Here is a 21,430-nt window from a genome sequence, read left to right as displayed (position 1 = left end):
GGAAAATGGTGAATATCCCCGCCTCTCACACGGGACACCACGGTTCATTTCCCTAATGGGGAGGCTGCATTTTACAAAAGGCAGAATTTTGCTTCTGTTTCTTGGTATAGATTCATATTAAAATGTTCCAGAGCAATATAGAGCAGCAAAAATACAGCCTCTTCCAGATTTTTAGCAAACGGTGACTTTTTCACTATTCTGTGGCCGTCTGCTGCACATAGATGGATGGTTGAGTTTTAACTGAGTAACATTAAAAAAGTCAGCGAGCCAGTAGTCGTGGCCCATTGGTTAAGGCCATAGGCTAAAAATCCATTCGGGTTTCCCTGCATAGATTTGAATCCTGCCGACTCCGTTTCTCAGCATACTTCATTCTGTTTGACAATTTAACCGGGTCCCTGCAAAACTGATTCTGAGATAGACGGAACAACGTCCCACACCTTTCAATGCCGCCGCTATTTTCTTTCTTTCATTAATCTGCAATATTCACGATACATACGGATAGAAAATCGCAAAATCAGCCAAAGTTGCGACAGTGATTCAGCCTGTCTATCCCTCGAGATGTCTAAGGCATCTGTGCATGTCCGTTGGTGCGTGTAAATTTTTGTGTGTGTGTCTCTGTGTCTGTCTATCTGTAAAAATGTCTATGTGTATGTGCAACTGTCTGTGGAAATCATCACCATGAATTTGGTATGTCCTGTAACATAAAAAAAAGAATTGGGAAAGTATATTGGCTGTGAACTTTTGTCTCAGCTTTGGTTCAGTGGCAACATTCTTGACTGAATCAGGAGTTTGTGTGTTCAAGTCGCACTCCTGAGACTTGAGCATATAATCTTGGCTAACACTCAACTGCAGCATTTGGGGAATTTTGCACTGTTGAAACTGTTGACTTTCGGATGAAATGTTAAATTGAAGCTCCGTCTACGCACTCGGGTGGTTGTAAGAGGTCCCAGAGCATTACTCGAAAAAGAATCGGAGAGTTGCCCCCGTGTCAATATTCCGAAAAATGTTCGCAAATACTCCCTGAAACCCGATGTGTTTGTGTGTGTCTGTGGAGGTGGAGTTGAAGCCCAGATTCTCACATAGACAGAATCCAATCGCTGACGGCACCGGGATGGCCGAGTGGTTAAGGCGTTGGGCTTAAGATCCAATGGGTTTATACCCGCGTGGGTTCGAACCCCACTCCTGGTAATTACTTAATTAAACAGTGATTTCTCCCATTCTGCTCAGTGATAACTGATTTTCATCTGTTGCATTTGCATTTTTCTGCAGCTCGGTGACAATCTGAGCAGATAATGAAATGAAATTGTGAAATGTATCTGTATCGCTCAGTCTCTGCCTCTCGCTCTGTCTTTAGAGAGCTGTATATATATTTGTGTGTTTGAGTCTTTGTCTCTCTCAGTCTGCCTCTCTCTGATTCACTCTGTCTGTCCCTGTTTCTCTGTTTGTCTCTGTCTCTCAATCTGTCTCCTTCACACGGTATCCAGTTCTGTTCCAATGGGATTCTGTCATACTCTCTGTCTGACTGTCTCGTTCTTTTCCATCATCTCTGTCTTTGCCTGTCTCTGCTCGTCCCTGTCTCTAACCTGATGAGTATTTCCATCATTTTCTGTTGTTGTCTCGATGTCTCTCTCTCTCTATTTATCTTTCTCTCTATCTGTCTCCCTCTTTGTCTCTCTCCGTGTCCCTGTCTTTCTCTCACTCTTTCCCTCCCTCTCTTTATAAATCACACAAACACATCTCTGTATATGTATGTGTTTGAGTCTTTGCCTCACTCAGTCTGACCCTAACTCTCAGTCTCAAACTTTCTGTCTCTCTCTGTCTCTACCTCGCTGTCAGTTTCTCCCTGTTTTGCTGTTTGTCACTGTCTCTCAATGTGCCTGTCTCTTTCTCACGATGTCCTGTTGTGTTCCAATGGGATTCTCTCAGTATCTGTCTGACTGTCTCACTCTTTCCCATCATCTCTGTCTATCTATGTCTCTGCCTGCCTGTCTCTCTTTGCCTGTCGCTGGTACTTCCTGTCTCTAACCTGCTGAGAATTTCCAACATTTTCTTTTTATTTCTTTGTCTCTCTGTCTATCTGTCGCTCTCTTTCTCCATCTGTCTCTCTCCTTGTCACTTTCTTTATGATTGTCTTTCTCTCAATCTTTCCCTCTTTCTCTTTATAGATCACACACACAGATCTCTTTAGATGTATGTGTTTCAGAGTCTTTTTCTCACTCAGTCTGCCTCTCGTTTTCAGTCTCACACTTGCTGTCTCTCATTGTCTCGATCTCGCTGTCTGTCTCTCCCTGTTTGTCGGTTTGTCTCTGTCTCGCAATGTGTCTGTCGACTTCTAATGGTATCCAGTTCTATTCACAGCTCGAATATTGCTTTGACAAAACCCATGCGCATCAATTTCTCGTGGAAAAGTGGTGAATATCCCCGCCTGTCACACGGGAGACCACGGTTCAATTCCCTAACGGGGAGGCTGCATTTTACAAAAGGCAGAATTTTGCTTCTGTTTCTTGGTATCGATTCATATTAAAAAGTTCCAGGGCAATATAGAGCAGCAGAAATACAGCCTCTTCCAGATTTTTAGCAAACGGTGACTTTTTCACTATTCTGTGGCCGTCTGCTGCACAGAGATGGATGGTTGAGTTTTAACTGAGTAACATTTAAAAAGGCGGCGAGCCAGTAGTCGTGGCCCATTGGTTAAGGCCATATACTAAAAATCCATTCGGAATCCCCGCATAGATTTGAATCCTGCCGACTCCGTTTCTCAGCATATTTCATTCTGTTTGACAATTTAACCAGGTCCCTGCAAAACTGATTCTGAGATAGACGGAACAACGTCCCACACCTTTCAATGCCGCCGCTATTTTCTTTCTTTCATTAATCTGCAATATTCACGATACATACGGCGAGAAAATCGCAAAAATCAGCCAAAGTTGCGACAGTGATTCAGCCTGTCTATCCCTCGAGATGTCTAAGGCATCTTTGCATGTCCGTTGGTGCGTGTAAATTTTTGTGTGTATGTCTCTGTGTCTGTCTATCTGTAAAAATGTCTATGTGTATGTGCAACTGTCTGTGGAAATCATCACCATGAATTTGGTATGTCCTGGAACTTAAAAAAAAGACTTGGGGAAAGTAATATGGCTGTGAACTTTTGTCTCAGCTTTGGTTCAGTGGCAGCATTCTTGACTGAATCAGGAGTTTGTGTGTTCAAGTCGCACTCCTGAGACTTGAGCATATAATCTTGGCTAACACTCAACTGCAGCATTTGGGGAATTTTGCATTGTTGAAACTGTTGACTTTCGGATGAAATGGTAAATTGAAGCTCCGTCTACGCACTCGGGTGGTTGTGAGAGGTCCCAGAGCATTACTCGAAAAAGAATAGGAGAGTTGCCCCCGTGTCAATATTCCGAAAAATGTTCGCAAATACTCCCTGAAACCCGATGTGTTTGTGTGTGTCTGTGAAGGTGGAGTTGAAGCCCAGATTCTCACATAGACAGAATCCAATCGCTGACGGCACCAGGATGGCCGAGTGGTTAAGGCGTTGGGCTTAAGATCCAATGGGTTTATACCCGCGTGGGTTTGAACCCCACTCCTGGTAATTATTAATTAAACAGTGATTTCTCCCATTCTGCTCAGTGATAACTGATTTTCATCTGTTGCATTTGCATTTTTCTGCAGCTCGGTGACAATCTGAGCAGATAATGAAATGAAATTGTGAAATGTATCTGTATCGCTCAGTCTCTGCCTCTCGCTCTGTCTTTAGAGAGCTGTATATATATTTGTGTGTTTGAGTCTTTGTCTCTCTCAGTCTGATTCACTATGTCTGTCCCTGTTTCTCTGTTTGTCTCTGTCTCTCAATCTGTCTCCTTCACACGGTATCCAGTTCTGTTCAAATGGGATTCTGCCATACTCTCTGTCTGACTGTCTCATTCTTTCCCATCATCTCTGTCTTTGCCTGTCTCTGCTCGTCCCTGTCTCTAACCTGATGAGTATTTCAATCATTTTCTGTTGTTGTCTCGATGTCTCTCTCTCACTATTTATCTTTCTCTCTATCTGTCTCCCTCTTTGTCGCTCTCCTTGTCCCTGTCTTTCTCTCACTCTTTCCCTCCCTCTCTTTATAAATCACACAAACACATCTCTGTATATGTATGTGTTTGAGACTTTGCCTCACTCAGTCTGACCCTAACTCTCAGTCTCATACTTTCTGTCTCTCTCTGTCTCTACCTCGCTGTCTGTCTCTCCCTGTTTGTCGGTTTGTCTCTGTCTCGCAATGTGTCTGTCGACTTCTCATGGTGTCCAGTTCTATCCACAGCTCGAATATTGCTTTGACAAAACCCACGCGCATCAATTCCTCGTGGGAAAATGGTGAATATCCCCGCCTCTCACACGGGACACCACGGTTCATTTCCCTAATGGGGAGGCTGCATTTTACAAAAGGCAGAATTTTGCTTCTGTTTCTTGGTATAGATTCATATTAAAAAGTTCCAGAGCAGCAAAAATACAGCCTCTTCTAGATTTTTAGCAAACGGTGACTTTTTCACTATTCTGTGGCCGTCTGCTGCACATAGATGGATGGTTGAGTTTTAACTGAGTAACATTAAAAAAGGCAGCGAGCCAGTAGTCGTGGCCCATTGGTTAAGGCCATAGGCTAAAAATCCATTCGGGTTTCCCTGCATAGATTTGAATCCTGCCGACTCCGTTTCTCAGCATATTTCATTCTGTTTGACAATTTAACCAGGTCGCTGCAAAACTGATTCTGAGATAGACGGAACGACGTCCCACACCTTTAAATGCCGCCGCTATTTTCTTTCTTTCATTAATCTGCAATATTCACGATACATACGGATAGAAAATCGCAAAAATCTGCCAAAGTTGCGACAGTGATTCAGCCTGTCTATCCCTCGAGATGTCTAAGGCATCTGTGCATATCCGTTGGTGCGTGTAAATTTTTGTGTGTGTGTCTCTGTGTCTGTCTATCTGTAAAAATGTCTATGTGTATGTGCAACTGTCTGTGGAAATCATCACCATGAATTTGGTATGTCCTGGAACTTAAAAAAAAGAATTGGGAAAGTATATTGGCTGTGAACTTTTGTCTCAGCTTTGGTTCAGTGGCAACATTCTTGACTGAATCAGGAGTTTGTGTGTTCAAGTCGCACTCCTGAGACTTGAGCATATAATCTTGGCTAACACTCAACTGCAGCATTTGGGGAATTTTGCATTGTTGAAACTGTTGACTTTCGGATGAAATGTTAAATTGAAGCTCCGTCTACGCACTCGGGTGGTTGTAAGAGGTCCCAGAGCATTACTCGAAAAAGAATAGGAGAGTTGCCCCCGTGTCAATATTCCGAAAAATGTTCGCAAATACTCCCTGAAACCCGATGTGTTTGTGTGTGTCTGTGGAGGTGGAGTTGAAGCCCAGATTCTCACATAGACAGAATCCAATCGCTGACGGCACCAGGATGGCCGAGTGGTTAAGGCGTTGGGCTTAAGATCCAATGGGTTTATACCCGCGTGGGTTCGAACCCCACTCCTGGTAATTACTTAATTAAACAGTGATATCTCCCATTCTGCTCAGTGATAACTGATTTTCATCTGTTGCATTTGCATTTTTCTGCAGCTCGGTGACAATCTGAGCAGATAATGAAATGAAATTGTGAAATGTATCTGTATCGCTCAGTCTCTGCCTCTCGCTCTGTCTTTAGAGAGCTGTATATATATTTGTGTGTTTGAGTCTTTGTCTCTCTCAGTCTGCCTCTCTCTGATTCACTCTGTCTGTCCCTGTTTCTCTGTTTGTCTCTGTCTCTCAATCTGTCTCCTTCACACGGTATCCAGTTCTGTTCCAATGGGATTCTGTCATACTCTCTGTCTGACTGTCTCGTTCTTTTCCATCATCTCTGTCTTTGCCTGTCTCTGCTCGTCCCTGTCTCTAACCTGATGAGTATTTCCATCATTTTCTGTTGTTGTCTCGATGTCTCTCTCTCTCTATTTATCTTTCTCTCTATCTGTCTCCCTCTTTGTCTCTCTCCTTGTCCCTGTCTTTCTCTCACTCTTTCCCTCCCTCTCTTTATAAATCACACAAACACATCTCTGTATATGTATGTGTTTGAGTCTTTGCCTCACTCAGTCTGACCCTAACTCTCAGTCTCAAACTTTCTGTCTCTCTCTGTCTCTACCTCGCTGTCAGTTTCTCCATGTTTTGCTGTTTGTCACTGTCTCTCAATGTGCCTGTCTCTTTCTCACGATGTCCTGTTGTGTTCCAATGGGATTCTCTCAGTATCTGTCTGACTGTCTCACTCTTTCCCATCATCTCTGTCTATCTATGTCTCTGCCTGCCTGTCTCTCTTTGCCTGTCGCTGGTACTTCCTGTCTCTAACCTGCTGAGAATTTCCAACATTTTCTTTTTATTTCTTTGTCTCTCTGTCTATCTGTCGCTCTCTTTCTCCATCTGTCTCTCTCCTTGTCACTTTCTTTATGATTGTCTTTCTCTCAATCTTTCCCTCTTTCTCTTTATAGATCACACACACAGATCTCTTTAGATGTATGTGTTTCAGAGTCTTTTTCTCACTCAGTCTGCCTCTCGTTTTCAGTCTCACACTTGCTGTCTCTCATTGTCTCGATCTCGCTGTCTGTCTCTCCCTGTTTGTCGGTTTGTCTCTGTCTCGCAATGTGTCTGTCGACTTCTAATGGTATCCAGTTCTATTCACAGCTCGAATATTGCTTTGACAAAACCCATGCGCATCAATTTCTCGTGGAAAAGTGGTGAATATCCCCGCCTGTCACACGGGAGACCACGGTTCAATTCCCTAACGGGGAGGCTGCATTTTACAAAAGGCAGAATTTTGCTTCTGTTTCTTGGTATCGATTCATATTAAAAAGTTCCAGGGCAATATAGAGCAGCAGAAATACAGCCTCTTCCAGATTTTTAGCAAACGGTGACTTTTTCACTATTCTGTGGCCGTCTGCTGCACAGAGATGGATGGTTGAGTTTTAACTGAGTAACATTTAAAAAGGCGGCGAGCCAGTAGTCGTGGCCCATTGGTTAAGGCCATATACTAAAAATCCATTCGGAATCCCCGCATAGATTTGAATCCTGCCGACTCCGTTTCTCAGCATATTTCATTCTGTTTGACAATTTAACCAGGTCCCTGCAAAACTGATTCTGAGATAGACGGAACAACGTCCCACACCTTTCAATGCCGCCGCTATTTTCTTTCTTTCATTAATCTGCAATATTCACGATACATACGGCGAGAAAATCGCAAAAATCAGCCAAAGTTGCGACAGTGATTCAGCCTGTCTATCCCTCGAGATGTCTAAGGCATCTTTGCATGTCCGTTGGTGCGTGTAAATTTTTGTGTGTATGTCTCTGTGTCTGTCTATCTGTAAAAATGTCTATGTGTATGTGCAACTGTCTGTGGAAATCATCACCATGAATTTGGTATGTCCTGGAACTTAAAAAAAAGACTTGGGGAAAGTAATATGGCTGTGAACTTTTGTCTCAGCTTTGGTTCAGTGGCAGCATTCTTGACTGAATCAGGAGTTTGTGTGTTCAAGTCGCACTCCTGAGACTTGAGCATATAATCTTGGCTAACACTCAACTGCAGCATTTGGGGAATTTTGCATTGTTGAAACTGTTGACTTTCGGATGAAATGGTAAATTGAAGCTCCGTCTACGCACTCGGGTGGTTGTGAGAGGTCCCAGAGCATTACTCGAAAAAGAATAGGAGAGTTGCCCCCGTGTCAATATTCCGAAAAATGTTCGCAAATACTCCCTGAAACCCGATGTGTTTGTGTGTGTCTGTGAAGGTGGAGTTGAAGCCCAGATTCTCACATAGACAGAATCCAATCGCTGACGGCACCAGGATGGCCGAGTGGTTAAGGCGTTGGGCTTAAGATCCAATGGGTTTATACCCGCGTGGGTTTGAACCCCACTCCTGGTAATTATTAATTAAACAGTGATTTCTCCCATTCTGCTCAGTGATAACTGATTTTCATCTGTTGCATTTGCATTTTTCTGCAGCTCGGTGACAATCTGAGCAGATAATGAAATGAAATTGTGAAATGTATCTGTATCGCTCAGTCTCTGCCTCTCGCTCTGTCTTTAGAGAGCTGTATATATATTTGTGTGTTTGAGTCTTTGTCTCTCTCAGTCTGATTCACTATGTCTGTCCCTGTTTCTCTGTTTGTCTCTGTCTCTCAATCTGTCTCCTTCACACGGTATCCAGTTCTGTTCAAATGGGATTCTGCCATACTCTCTGTCTGACTGTCTCATTCTTTCCCATCATCTCTGTCTTTGCCTGTCTCTGCTCGTCCCTGTCTCTAACCTGATGAGTATTTCAATCATTTTCTGTTGTTGTCTCGATGTCTCTCTCTCACTATTTATCTTTCTCTCTATCTGTCTCCCTCTTTGTCGCTCTCCTTGTCCCTGTCTTTCTCTCACTCTTTCCCTCCCTCTCTTTATAAATCACACAAACACATCTCTGTATATGTATGTGTTTGAGACTTTGCCTCACTCAGTCTGACCCTAACTCTCAGTCTCATACTTTCTGTCTCTCTCTGTCTCTACCTCGCTGTCTGTCTCTCCCTGTTTGTCGGTTTGTCTCTGTCTCGCAATGTGTCTGTCGACTTCTCATGGTGTCCAGTTCTATCCACAGCTCGAATATTGCTTTGACAAAACCCACGCGCATCAATTCCTCGTGGGAAAATGGTGAATATCCCCGCCTCTCACACGGGACACCACGGTTCATTTCCCTAATGGGGAGGCTGCATTTTACAAAAGGCAGAATTTTGCTTCTGTTTCTTGGTATAGATTCATATTAAAAAGTTCCAGAGCAGCAAAAATACAGCCTCTTCTAGATTTTTAGCAAACGGTGACTTTTTCACTATTCTGTGGCCGTCTGCTGCACATAGATGGATGGTTGAGTTTTAACTGAGTAACATTAAAAAAGGCAGCGAGCCAGTAGTCGTGGCCCATTGGTTAAGGCCATAGGCTAAAAATCCATTCGGGTTTCCCTGCATAGATTTGAATCCTGCCGACTCCGTTTCTCAGCATATTTCATTCTGTTTGACAATTTAACCAGGTCGCTGCAAAACTGATTCTGAGATAGACGGAACGACGTCCCACACCTTTAAATGCCGCCGCTATTTTCTTTCTTTCATTAATCTGCAATATTCACGATACATACGGATAGAAAATCGCAAAAATCTGCCAAAGTTGCGACAGTGATTCAGCCTGTCTATCCCTCGAGATGTCTAAGGCATCTGTGCATATCCGTTGGTGCGTGTAAATTTTTGTGTGTGTGTCTCTGTGTCTGTCTATCTGTAAAAATGTCTATGTGTATGTGCAACTGTCTGTGGAAATCATCACCATGAATTTGGTATGTCCTGGAACTTAAAAAAAAGAATTGGGAAAGTATATTGGCTGTGAACTTTTGTCTCAGCTTTGGTTCAGTGGCAACATTCTTGACTGAATCAGGAGTTTGTGTGTTCAAGTCGCACTCCTGAGACTTGAGCATATAATCTTGGCTAACACTCAACTGCAGCATTTGGGGAATTTTGCATTGTTGAAACTGTTGACTTTCGGATGAAATGTTAAATTGAAGCTCCGTCTACGCACTCGGGTGGTTGTAAGAGGTCCCAGAGCATTACTCGAAAAAGAATAGGAGAGTTGCCCCCGTGTCAATATTCCGAAAAATGTTCGCAAATACTCCCTGAAACCCGATGTGTTTGTGTGTGTCTGTGGAGGTGGAGTTGAAGCCCAGATTCTCACATAGACAGAATCCAATCGCTGACGGCACCAGGATGGCCGAGTGGTTAAGGCGTTGGGCTTAAGATCCAATGGGTTTATACCCGCGTGGGTTCGAACCCCACTCCTGGTAATTACTTAATTAAACAGTGATATCTCCCATTCTGCTCAGTGATAACTGATTTTCATCTGTTGCATTTGCATTTTTCTGCAGCTCGGTGACAATCTGAGCAGATAATGAAATGAAATTGTGAAATGTATCTGTATCGCTCAGTCTCTGCCTCTCGCTCTCTCTTTAGAGAGCTGTATATGTATTTGTGTGTTTGAGTCTTTGACTCTCTCAGTCTGCCTCTCTCCGATTCACTCTGTCTGTCCCTGTTTCTCTGTTTGTCTCTGTCTCTCAATCTGTCTCCTTCACACGGTATCCAGTTCTGTTCCAATGGGATTCTGTCATACTCTCTGTCTGACTGTCTCGTTCTTTCCCATCATCTCTGTCTTTGCCTGTCTCTGCTCGTCCCTGTCTCTAACCTGATGAGTATTTGCATCATTTTCTGTTGTTGTCTCGATGTCTCTCTCTCTCTATTCTACTTTCTCTCTATCTGTCTCCCTCTTTGTCGCTCTCCTTGTCCCGGTCTTTCTCTCACTCTTTCCCTCCCTCACTTTATAAATCACACAAACACATCTCTGTATATGTATGTGTTTGAGTCTTTGCCTCACTCAGTCTGACCCTAACTCTCAGTCTCAAACTTTCTGTCTCTCTCTGTCTCTACCTCGCTGTCAGTTTCTCCCTGTTTTGCTGTTTGTCACTGTCTCTCAATGTGCCTGTCTCTTTCTCACGATGTCCAGTTGTGTTCCAATGGGATTCTCTCAGTCTCTGTCTGACTGTCTCACTCTTTCCCATCATCTCTGTCTATCTATGTCTCTGCCTGCCTGTCTCTCTTTGCCTGTCGCTGGTAGATCCTGTCTCTAACCTGCTGAGAATTTCCAACATTTTCTTTTTATTTCTTTGTCTCTCTGTCTATCTGTCGCTCTCTCTCCATCTGTCTCTCTCCTTGTCACTTTCTTTATGATTGTCTTTCTCTCACTCTTTCCCTCTTTCTCTTTATAGATCACACACACAGATCTTTTTAGATGTATGTGTTTGAGAGTCTTTTTCTCACTCAGTCTGCCTCTCGTTTTCAGTCTCACACTTGCTGTCTCTCGTTGTCTCGATCTCGCTGTCTGTCTCTCCCTGTTTGTCGGTTTGTCTCTGTCTCGCAATGTGTCTGTCGACTTCTCATGGTGTCCAGTTCTATTTACAGCTCGAATATTGCTTTGACAAAACCCATGCGCATCAATTCCTCCTGGGAAAGTGGTGAATATCCCCGCCTCTCACACGGGACACCACGGTTCAATTCCCTAACGGGGAGGCTGCATTTTACAAAAGGCAGAATTTTGCTTCTGTTTCTTGGTATAGATTCATATTAAAAAGTTCCAGAGCAATATAGAGCAGCAAAAATACAGCCTCTTCCAGATTTTTAGCAAACGGTGACTTTGTCACTATTCTGTGGCGTCTGCTGCACAGAGATGGATGGTTGAGTTTTAACTGAGTAACATTTAAAAAGGCAGCGAGCCAGTAGTCGTGGCCCATTGGTTAAGGCCATAGACTAAAAATCCATTCGGGTTTCCCCGCATAGATTTGAATCCTGCCGACTCCGTTTCTCAGCATATTTCATTCTGTTTGACAATTTAACCAGGTCCCTGCAAAACTGATTCTGAGATAGACGGAACAACGTCCCACACCTTTCAATGCCGCCGCTATTTTCTTTCTTTCATTAAACTGCAATATTCACGATACATACGGATAGAAAATCGCAAAAATCAGCCAAAGTTGCGATAGTGATTCAGCCTGTCTATCCCTCGAGATGTGTAAGGCATCTGTGCATGTCCGTTGGTGTGTGCAAATTTTTGTGTGTGTGTCTCTGTGTCTGTCTATCTGTAAAAATGTCTATGTGTATGTGCAACTGTCTGAGGAAATCATCACCATGAATTTGGTATGTACTGGAACTTAAAAAAAAGACTTGGGAAAGTAATATGGCTGTGAACTTTTGTCTCAGCTTTGGTTCAGTGGCAGCATTCTTGACTGAATCAGGAGTTTGTGTGTTCAAGTCGCACTCCTGAGACTTGAGCATATAATCTTGGTTAACACTCAACTGCAGCATTTGGGGAATTTTGCAGTGTTGAAACTGTTAACTTTCGGATGAAATGTTAAATTGAAGCTCCGTCTGCGCACTCGGGCGGTTGTGAGAGGTCCCAGAGCATTACTCGAAAAAGAATAGGAGAGTTGCCCCCGTGTCAATATTCCGAAAAATGTTCGGAAATGATCCCTGAAACCCGATGTTTTTGTGTGTGTCTGTGGAGGTGGAGTTGAAGCCCAGATTCTCACATAGACAGAATCCAATAGCTGACGGCACCAGGATGGCCGAGTGGTTAAGGCGTTGGACTTAAGATCCAATGGGTTTATACCCGCGTGGGTTCGAACCCCACTCCTGGTAATTACTTAATTAAACAGTGATTTCTCCCATTCTGCTCAGTGATAACTGATTTTCATCTGTTGCATTTGCATTTTTCTTAGCTCGGTGACAATCTGAGCAGATGATGAAATGAAATTGTGAAATGTATCTGTATCGCTCAGTCTCTGCCTTTCGCTATGTCTTTAGAGAGCTGTATATGTATTTGTGTGTTTGAGTCTTTCTCTCTCTCAGTCTGCCTCTCTCTGATTCACTCTGTCTGTCCCTGTTTCTCTGTTTGTCTCTGTCTCTCAATCTGTCTCCTTCACACGGTATCCAGTTCTGTTCCAATGGGATTCTGTCATACTCTCTGTCTGACTGTCTCGTTCTTTCCCATCATCTCTGTCTTTGCCTGTCTCTGCTCGTCCCTGCCTCTAACCTGATGAGTATTTCCATCATTTTCTGTTGTTGTCTCGATGTCTCTCTCTCTCTATTTATCTTTCTCTCTATCTGTCTCCCTCTTTGTCGCTCTCCTTGTCCCTGTCTTTCTCTCACTCTTTCCCTCCCTCTCTTTATTAATCACACAAACACATCTCTGTATATGTATGTGTTTGAGTCTTTGCCTCACTCAGTCTGACCCTAACTCTCAGTCTCAAACTTTCTGTCTCTCTCTGTCTCTACCTCGCTGTCAGTTTCTCCCTGTTTTGCTGTTTGTCACTGTCTCTCAATGTGCCTGTCTCTTTCTCACGATGTCCAGTTGTGTTCCAATGGGATTCTCTCAGTCTCTGTCTGACTGTCTCACTCTTTCCCATCATCTCTGTCTATCTATGTCTCTGCCTGCCTGTCTCTCTTTGCCTGTCGCTGGTAGTTCCAGTCTCTAACCTGCTGAGAATTTCCAACATTTTCTTTTTATTTCTTTGTCTCTCTGTCTATCTGTCGCTCTCTCTCTCCATCTGTCTCTCTCCTTGTCACTTTCTTTATGATTGACTTTCTCTCACTCTTTCCCTCTTTCTCTTTATAGATCACACACACACACAGATCTCTTTAGATGTATGTGTTTGAGAGTCTTTTTCTCACTCAGTCTGCCTCTCGTTTTCAGTCTCACACTTGCTGTCTCTCGTTGTCTCGATCTCGCTGTCTGTGTCTCCCTGTTTGCCAGGTTGTCTCTGTCTCGCAATGTGTCTGTCGACTTCTCATGGTGTCCAGTTCTATTCACAGCTCGAATATTGCTTTTGACAAAATCCATGCGGATCAATTCCTCGTGGGAAAATGGTGAATATCCCCGCCTGTCACACGGGAGACCACGGTTGAATTCCCTAACGGGGAGGCTGCATTTTACAAAAGGCAGAATTTTGCTTCTGTTTCTTGGTATAGATTCATATTAAAAAGTTCCAGACCAATATAGAGCAGCAAAAATACAGCCTCTTCCAGATTTTTAGCAAACGGTGACTTTGTCACTATTCTGTGGCGTCTGCTGCACAGAGATGGATTGTTGAGTTTTAACTGAGTAACATTTAAAAAGGCAGCGAGCCAGTAGTCGTGGCCCATTGGTTAAGGCCATAGACTAAAAATCCTTTCGGGTTTCCCCGCATAGATTTGAATCCTGCCGACTCCGTTTCTCAGCATATTTCATTCTGTTTGACAATTTAACCAGGTCCCTGGAAAACTGATTCTGAGATAGACGGAACAACGTCCCACACCTTTCAATGCCGCCGCTATTTTCTTTCTTTCATTAATCTGCAATATTCACGATACATACGGATAGAAAATCGCAAAAATCAGCCAAAGTTGCGACAGTGATTCAGCCTGTCTATCCCTCGAGATGTCTAAGGCATCTGTGTATGTCCGTTGGTGCGTGTAAATTTTTGTGTGTGTGTCTTTGTGTCTGTCTATCTGTAAATATGTCTATGTGTATGTGCAACTGTCTGTGGAAATCATCACCATGAATTTGGTATGTCCTGGAACTTAAAAAAAAGACTTGGGAAAGTAATATGGCTGTGAACTTTTGTCTCAGCTTTGGTTCAGTGGCAGCATTCTTGACTGAATCAGGAGTTTGTGTGTTCAAGTCGCACACCTGAGACTTGAGCATATAATCTTGGCTAACACTCAACTGCAGCATTTGGGGAATTTTGCAGTGTTGAAACTGTTAACTTTCGGATGAAATGTTAAATTGAAGCTCCGTCTGCGCACTCGGGTGGTTGTGAGAGGTCCCAGAGAATTACTCGAAAAAGAATAGGAGAGTTGCCCCCGTGTCAATATTCCGAAAAATGTTCGGAAATGATCCCTGAAACCCGATGTGTTTGTGTGTGTCTGTGGAGGTGGAGTTGAAGCCCAGATTCTCACATAGACAGAATCCAATCGCTGACGGCACCAGGATGGCCGAGTTGTTAAGGCGTTGGACTTAAGATCCAATGGGTTTATACCCGCGTGGGTTCGAACCCCACTCCTGGTAATTACTGAATTAAACAGTGATATCTCCCATTCTGCTCAGTGATAACTGATTTTCATCTGTTGCATTTGCATTTTTCTGTAGCTCGTTGACAATCTGAGCAGATAATGAAATGAAATTGTGAAATGTATCTGTATCGCTCAGTCTCTGCCTCGCGCTCTGTCTTTAGAGAGCTGTATATGTATTTGTGTGTTTGAGTCTTTGTCTCTCTCAGTCTGCCTCTCTCTGATTCACTCTGTCTGTCCCTGTTTCTCTGTTTGTCTCTGTCTCTCAATCTGTCTCCTTCACACTGTATCCAGTTCTGTTCCAATGGGATTCTGTCATACTCTCTGTCTGACTGTCTCGTTCTTTCCCATCATCTATGTCTGTCCATGTCTTTGCCTGTCTCTGCTCGTCCCTGTCTCTAACCTGATGAATATTTCCATCATTTTCTATTTTTGTCTCGATGTCTCTCTCTATTTATCTTTCTCTCTATCTGTCTCCCTCTTTGTCGCTCTCCTTGTCCCTGTCTTTCTCTCACTCTTTCCCTCCCTCTCTTTATAAATCACACAAACACATCTCTGTATATGTATGTGTTTGAGTCTTTGCCTCACTCAGTCTGACCCTAACTCTCAGTCTCAAACTTTCTGTCTCTCTCTGTCTCTACCTCGCTGTCAGTTTCTCCCTGTTTTGCTGTTTGTCACTGTCTCTCAATGTGCCTGTCTCTTTCTCACGATGTCCAGTTGTGTTCCAATGGGATTCTCTCAGTCTCTCTGTCTGACTGTCTCACTCTTTCCCATCATCTCTGTCTATCTATGTCTCTGCCTGCCTGTCTCTCTTTAGCCTGTCGCTGGTAGTTCCTGTCTGTAACCTGCTGAGAATTTCCAACATTTTCTTTTTGTATCTTTGTCTCTCTGTCTATCTGTCGCTCTCTCTCCATCTGTCTCGCTCCTTGTCACTGTCTTTATCATTGTCTTTCTCTCACTCTTTCCCTCTTTCTCTTTATAGATCACACACACAGATCTCTTTAGATGTATGTGTTTGAGAGTCTTTTTCTCATTCAGTCTGCCTCTCGTTATCAGTCTCACACTTGCTGTCTCTCGTTGTCTCGATCTCGCTGTCGATCTCTTCAAGTTTGTCGGTTTGTCTCTGTCTCTCAATCTGTCTGTCGACTTCTCATGATGTCCAGTTCTATTCACAGCTCGAATATTGCGTTGACAAAACCCATGCGCATCAATTCCTCGTGGGAAAGTGGTGAATATCCCCGCCTCTCACACGGGACACCACGGTTCATTTCCCTAATGGGGAGGCTGCATTTTACAAAATGCAGAATTTTGCTTCTGTTTCTTGGTATAGATTCATATAAAAAAGTTCCAGAGCAATATAGAGCAGCAAAAATACAGCCTCTTCCAGATTTTTAGCAAACGGTGACTTTTTCACGATTCTGTGGCCGTCTGCTGCACAGAGATGGATGGTTGAGTTTTAACTGAGTAACATTTAAAAAGACAGCAAGCCAGTAGTCGTGGCCCAGTTGTTAAGGCCATAGATTAAAAATTCATTCGGGTTTCCCCGCATAGATTTGAATCCTGCCGACTCCGTTTCTCAGCATATTTCATTCTGTTTGACAATTTAACCAGGTCCCTGCAAAACTGATTCTGAGATAGACGGAACAACGTCCCACACCTTTCAATGCCGCCGCTGTTTTCTTTCTTTCATTAATCTGCAATATTCACGATACATACGGATAGTAAATCACAAAAATCAGACAAAGTTGCGGCAGTGATTCAGTCTGTCTATCCCTCGAGATGTCTAAGGCATCTGTGCATGTCCGTTGGTGCGTGTAAATTTTTGTGTGTGTGTCTCTGTGTCTGTCTATCTATAAAAATGTCTATGTGTATGTGCAACTGTCTGTGGAAATCATCACCGTGAATTTGGTATGTCCTGGAACTTAAAAAAAAGACTTGGAGAAAGTAATATGGCTGGGAACCTTTGTCTCAGCTTTGGTTCAGTGGCAGCATTCTTGACTGAATCAGGAGGAATCATTTTTGATGCAGCGTGTTGTTGTGATCTGGAATGCAATGCTTGAAAGGGTGGTGGAGGCAGATTCAATAGTAACTTTCTAAAGGGAATTCGATAAGTACTCTAAGATGGAAATAGCACGGTTCCGAGAGGAGAACAGGGGATAGCTCTGTCAAAGATCCTGCACAGGCACGATGGGCCGAATGGTTTACTTCTGTGCTGTATCATTCTCTGCTTGGCCCTCGGCCTCCTACTTCAGATTGGAGCAACCCCTTCGTCATTTTGCTGGAGCCGGTCAACCAGTGGCTCATTTGCTCCTCCAGGATGTTTCCGTGTAACTCCTCATCCCATCTTCAAACCGGGAGCCAAAATACAAATTTAACCCGACCGTTCATCATCCCTTGTGGAATGGTCCACATTCACCACCTCTGAAATGATTCACAACATTTAACGTGTCTTTTACAATCTGCTTCTTGTTGCATGTCCGATTCTGAATGGGTGGCTCCCATTAAACACTCCGTCACCACCTATCCCGCAGTCTATAAGCTCATCCACGACTGTCACTTAGTGGCTCCCATTAAACGCTCCCTCAACACGTTTCACGCAGGTTCTAGACAGATACTGGCTTTCACTGAGTGGCTGCCATTAAACGCTCCCTCACCAACTATGCCGCAGGTTATAAGCTCACCCCCGGCTGTCACTGAATGACTCACATTAAAGGCACCCTCACCACCTATCAAATGAGTTATAGACTCACCCCCAGCTCTCACTGAGTGGCTCACACTAAACGCTCCCTCACTACCTATCCCACAAGTTATGGACTAACACCCGTCGCTCACTGACTGGCTCACACTAAACGCTCCCTCACTACCTATCCCACAAGTTATGGACTCACCCCCGGCTCTCATTGAGTGGCTCCCATTAAACACTCCCTCACCACCTATCCCACAGGTTATGGACTCACCACGGCTCTCACGGAGTGGCTCACTCAATACTCTCCATCACCTTCTATCCCACAGGTTATGGACTCACCCCCAGCTCTCATTAAGTGGCTCTCATTAAACGCTCCCTCACCACATATCCCGCAGTTTATAGGCTCATCCCCGGCTCTCAAGGAGTGCTTACACTATACGCTCCCTGACCACCTATGCCACAAGTTATAGACTCACCCCCGGTTCTCACTGAGTGGTTCCCATTAAACACTCCCTCACCACCTATCCCGTAGGTTATAGACTCATCCCTGGCTGTCACTGAGTAGCTCCCATTAAACGCTCCCTCACCACCTAACCCACAGGTTATGGACACACCCCCGGCTGTCACTGAGTGGCTCATGTTAAACGCTCCCTGAACACGTATCACGCATATTATAGACTGACCACGGCTCTCACTGAGTGGCTCCCATTAAACGCACCCTCATCAAGTATTCATCAGGTTATAAACTCACCACCGGCGGTCACTGAATGGCTCCCATTAAACGTGCCCTCACCACCTATCCAATGGGTTATAGACTCACCCCCAGCTCTCACTGACTGGCTGAGACTAAACGCTCCCTCACCACCTATCCCGCAGTTTATAGACTCACCTCAGCTCTCATGGAGTGGCTCACACTATATGCTCCCTCACCACCTATCCCACAGTTTATAGGCTCACTCCCGGCTCTCACTGAGTGGTTCCCATTAAACGCTCCCTCACCACCTTTCCAATGGGTTATAGACTCACCACCAGCTCTCACTGAGTGGCTCACACTAAATGCTCCCTCACCACTTTTCCCGCATTTTATAGACTCACCCCCGGCACTCATTGAGTGACTCCCATTAAACTCTCCCTCACCACCTATCCCGCAGTTTATAGACTCACCTCGGCTCTCATGGAGTGGCTCACACTATACGCTCCCTCACCAGCTATCCCACAGTTTATAGGCTCACCCCCGGCTCTCACTGAGTGCTTCACATTAAATGCACCCTCACCACCAATCCCACAGATTATGTACTCGCACCAGGCGCTCAATGACTGGCTCCCATTAAACGCTCCCTCACCACCTATCCCACAGGTTATGGACTCACCCCCGGCTCTCACTGAGTGGCTCCGATTAAACACTCTCTCACCACTTATCGCGTAATTTATAGACTCACCCCCAGCTCTCACGAAGTGGCTCACACTATACGCTCCCTCACCTTCTATCTCACAGGTTATGGACTCACCTCTGGCTCTCACTGAGTGGCTCCCATACAACGCTCCCTCACCACTTATCCTGCAGTTTATAGGCTCAACCCAGCTGTCACTGACAGGTTCTCTGCAGTGCCGCCATTACAGTGATACTGGATACCATGACACTGTCTAATGGTCAAGGAACAAATGGACCGAGTGCTGGGAGTTGTGCCCTGACCAACATTTGTCCCTCAAACAATATCACAAAGGTGCAGTTTGCTGGTCAATGATCTCATTGCCTTTTTTCACCGCCCATTAGCAGAATGGCTGCTCCATTAACCAGATAGCAACAATCGTAATTGGAGTCATTCCATATGGGAATTTTACGATTCTCCTGAGGTGTAAATAGCAGTCGATCGCACTCTTTCTACCATCAATTTTCAAGGTGACATTATGTTTAGCTTGTCCTATTTAATGTTGGGATACATTATTCATTAACTATTAGTTTATGTCTGTTCTTTACTATGGTCAGTTTCGCTCTCCTTCTCTTTTTGTGCCGAGTTCAGGCGATTATAGCTTCAAGTCTATCGAGCAAAACGCTTTCCCTGCGATTCCATATTGTTCCGTATTTAGTAAAGCTCTGCTGATCTGGCAAATTGATTGGTTTCCATCAACTGATCAGGTAATAAACTCAGAAACCAAGTCCAGTCAAACTAAGACTTTGAATGGCTATGGAGGCTGGGTCACCGAAGATAATTAAGGCGGAGATAAACAGATTTTTGAGCGATAAGTGAAAGAAGGTTTCGGGGGGTTGGGCAAGGAAGTGGAGCTGATCCATGATCAAATCAGCCATGATCTTATTAAATGGCGGAGCAGGCCCGGGGGAGGGGGGTGCGGTGGGAGGCAAATTGCCTACTCCTGCTCCTATTTCATATGTGCTTATGTTCTTATGATGGTAGTCTGATGTGTAATTTCCATTTTGCTCCTTTTTGCAGCGAACATCGCGGCGATTGTGATCCTGTCCCGAGGAAGGTGCGGTCTCTCCAGGTGTATCACTCGGTACCTGGTGTTCATGGCGGTGACCGATCTCCTGGTCATTATCACCGCTGTGATATTGAATAGAATTGGTGGTATCTATTTCCGGAATAGCATTCTGTCCACCACACCAGCGTGCAGCATCAGCACTGTGCTCATTTATTCATCAAGAGACAGTTCTGTCTGGTTAACGGTCGCGTTCACCTTTGATCGATTTGTGGCCATTTGTTGCTAGAAGCTGAAAACAAAATACTGCACCGAGACAACGGCGGCTGTGGTGATAGGAGCGGTCTGTGCCCTGAGTTGTTTAAAAAACATCCCTTTCTACTTCACGTATGAGCCATTATTTACTATTAATAAGGTGGCCTGGTACTGCAACATAAAACTTACTTTTTATGTTTCACCCGCTTGGACAGCGTTTGACTGGCTGGACCGTATTCTAACCCCGTGTGCACCGTTCCTCCTGATGTTACTGCTCAATGCTGTGACCGTCAGATACATTCTAGGGGCTAGTAGGGTCCCCAGGAGACTCCGGGCCCAAAACAATGGAGCGAGTCAGAGTGATCCAGAGATGGAGAGCCGGCGAAAGTCCATAATTTTACTCTTCACCATCTCGGGAAGTTTCATCCTGTTGTGGTTGACGTATGTTATCAATTTTCTCTATGTCCGAATTGAAAACAATAATTATTTCAATGACCCCAAATTTATTCTGCAGGAAAGTGGAAATATGCTTCAGCTCCTAAGCTGCTGCACTAACACGTTTATTTATACAGTGACTCAGAGTAACTTCAGACAGAAGTTAAAGAACGCGCTGAAATATCCATTGAATCTAGTTGTTAAATTACTTCTATAACGAAACTAGCTATTCCAGCACTCAACCTCCATTAAGCTCTGCACTGTAGTCTTTCGTTCCAATTCTCCAAACCCGCTGGTCATTCCTATTCTCCACAGTGGAAACATACACTTTATCACCCAATTTAATGTTGTAAACTGATTTATTTTATTTCCAATTGACCCGTCATGTCCTATGGATGCTGACACTTACCTTAGTGCAGTAAGTCAGTTGTATCTTTAGGAATAACTTGGTTTTTGAGGTGGATGCACTCAGCCGTGGTAGCCCTCTTGCACCTCAGTTAGAATAATGTGGGTTCAAGTCCCATTACAGGCTGACCCGCCAGTGCAGTACTGATGGAATGCTTCTTTGTCAGATGGTGCTGTCTTTCAAGTGAGACTTTAAACCGAGGTTCCGTCTTCCCTCTCAGGTGGATGCCAAGGATCTGAGTGTATTATTTTCAAGAAGTGAGTAAATGTTCTGCCGATGCCCTGACCAATGCTTATCGCTCAACAAATATCACCAAAACTGATTATCTGCGCCTGTATTTATTTCTCGGTAGGTGGAACTTTGCTGAGTGCAAATCCTCTGCCACGTTTCCCTGCATTACAACAGTGACTACACTTCAATATAAAGCACCTTGGAACCTCCCTGGGTGTGAAGCTCCATGGAACCTTCTTGGGAGTACATCGCCTTGGATCCTCCCTGGGAGTAAAACACTTTGGAACCTTCCTGGGTGT

At 44.3% G+C, this 21,430-nt stretch overlaps 7 non-coding genes and 1 pseudogene across 7 annotated transcripts; all 8 read left to right on the top strand.

Moving 5' to 3' along the window:
- The window catches only part of LOC139235548 (uncharacterized), a 44,555-nt pseudogene extending 23,844 nt beyond the window's left edge, over nt 1–20,711 (top strand).
- trnal-uaa (transfer RNA leucine (anticodon UAA)) lies at nt 1,106–1,188 on the top strand. Its single transcript has one exon. It is a non-coding gene; the product is annotated as a tRNA-Leu (tRNA).
- Nucleotides 3,510–3,592, top strand: trnal-uaa (transfer RNA leucine (anticodon UAA)). The gene has a single exon. It is a non-coding gene; the product is annotated as a tRNA-Leu (tRNA).
- trnal-uaa (transfer RNA leucine (anticodon UAA)) lies at nt 5,448–5,530 on the top strand. Its single transcript has one exon. It is a non-coding gene; the product is annotated as a tRNA-Leu (tRNA).
- On the top strand, nt 7,852–7,934 carry trnal-uaa (transfer RNA leucine (anticodon UAA)). The gene has a single exon. It is a non-coding gene; the product is annotated as a tRNA-Leu (tRNA).
- trnal-uaa (transfer RNA leucine (anticodon UAA)) lies at nt 9,790–9,872 on the top strand. The gene has a single exon. It is a non-coding gene; the product is annotated as a tRNA-Leu (tRNA).
- Nucleotides 12,191–12,273, top strand: trnal-uaa (transfer RNA leucine (anticodon UAA)). The gene has a single exon. It is a non-coding gene; the product is annotated as a tRNA-Leu (tRNA).
- trnal-uaa (transfer RNA leucine (anticodon UAA)) lies at nt 14,598–14,680 on the top strand. The gene has a single exon. It is a non-coding gene; the product is annotated as a tRNA-Leu (tRNA).
- Nucleotides 20,712–21,430: the final 719 nt, after the last annotated feature.

This window comes from Pristiophorus japonicus, chromosome 23, assembly GCF_044704955.1.
Source record: "Pristiophorus japonicus isolate sPriJap1 chromosome 23, sPriJap1.hap1, whole genome shotgun sequence".
Classification (NCBI taxonomy): Eukaryota; Metazoa; Chordata; class Chondrichthyes; family Pristiophoridae; genus Pristiophorus; species Pristiophorus japonicus.
The sequence above is the reverse complement of the archived record's forward strand: the minus strand, read 5'-3'. Positions and strand labels throughout refer to the sequence as shown.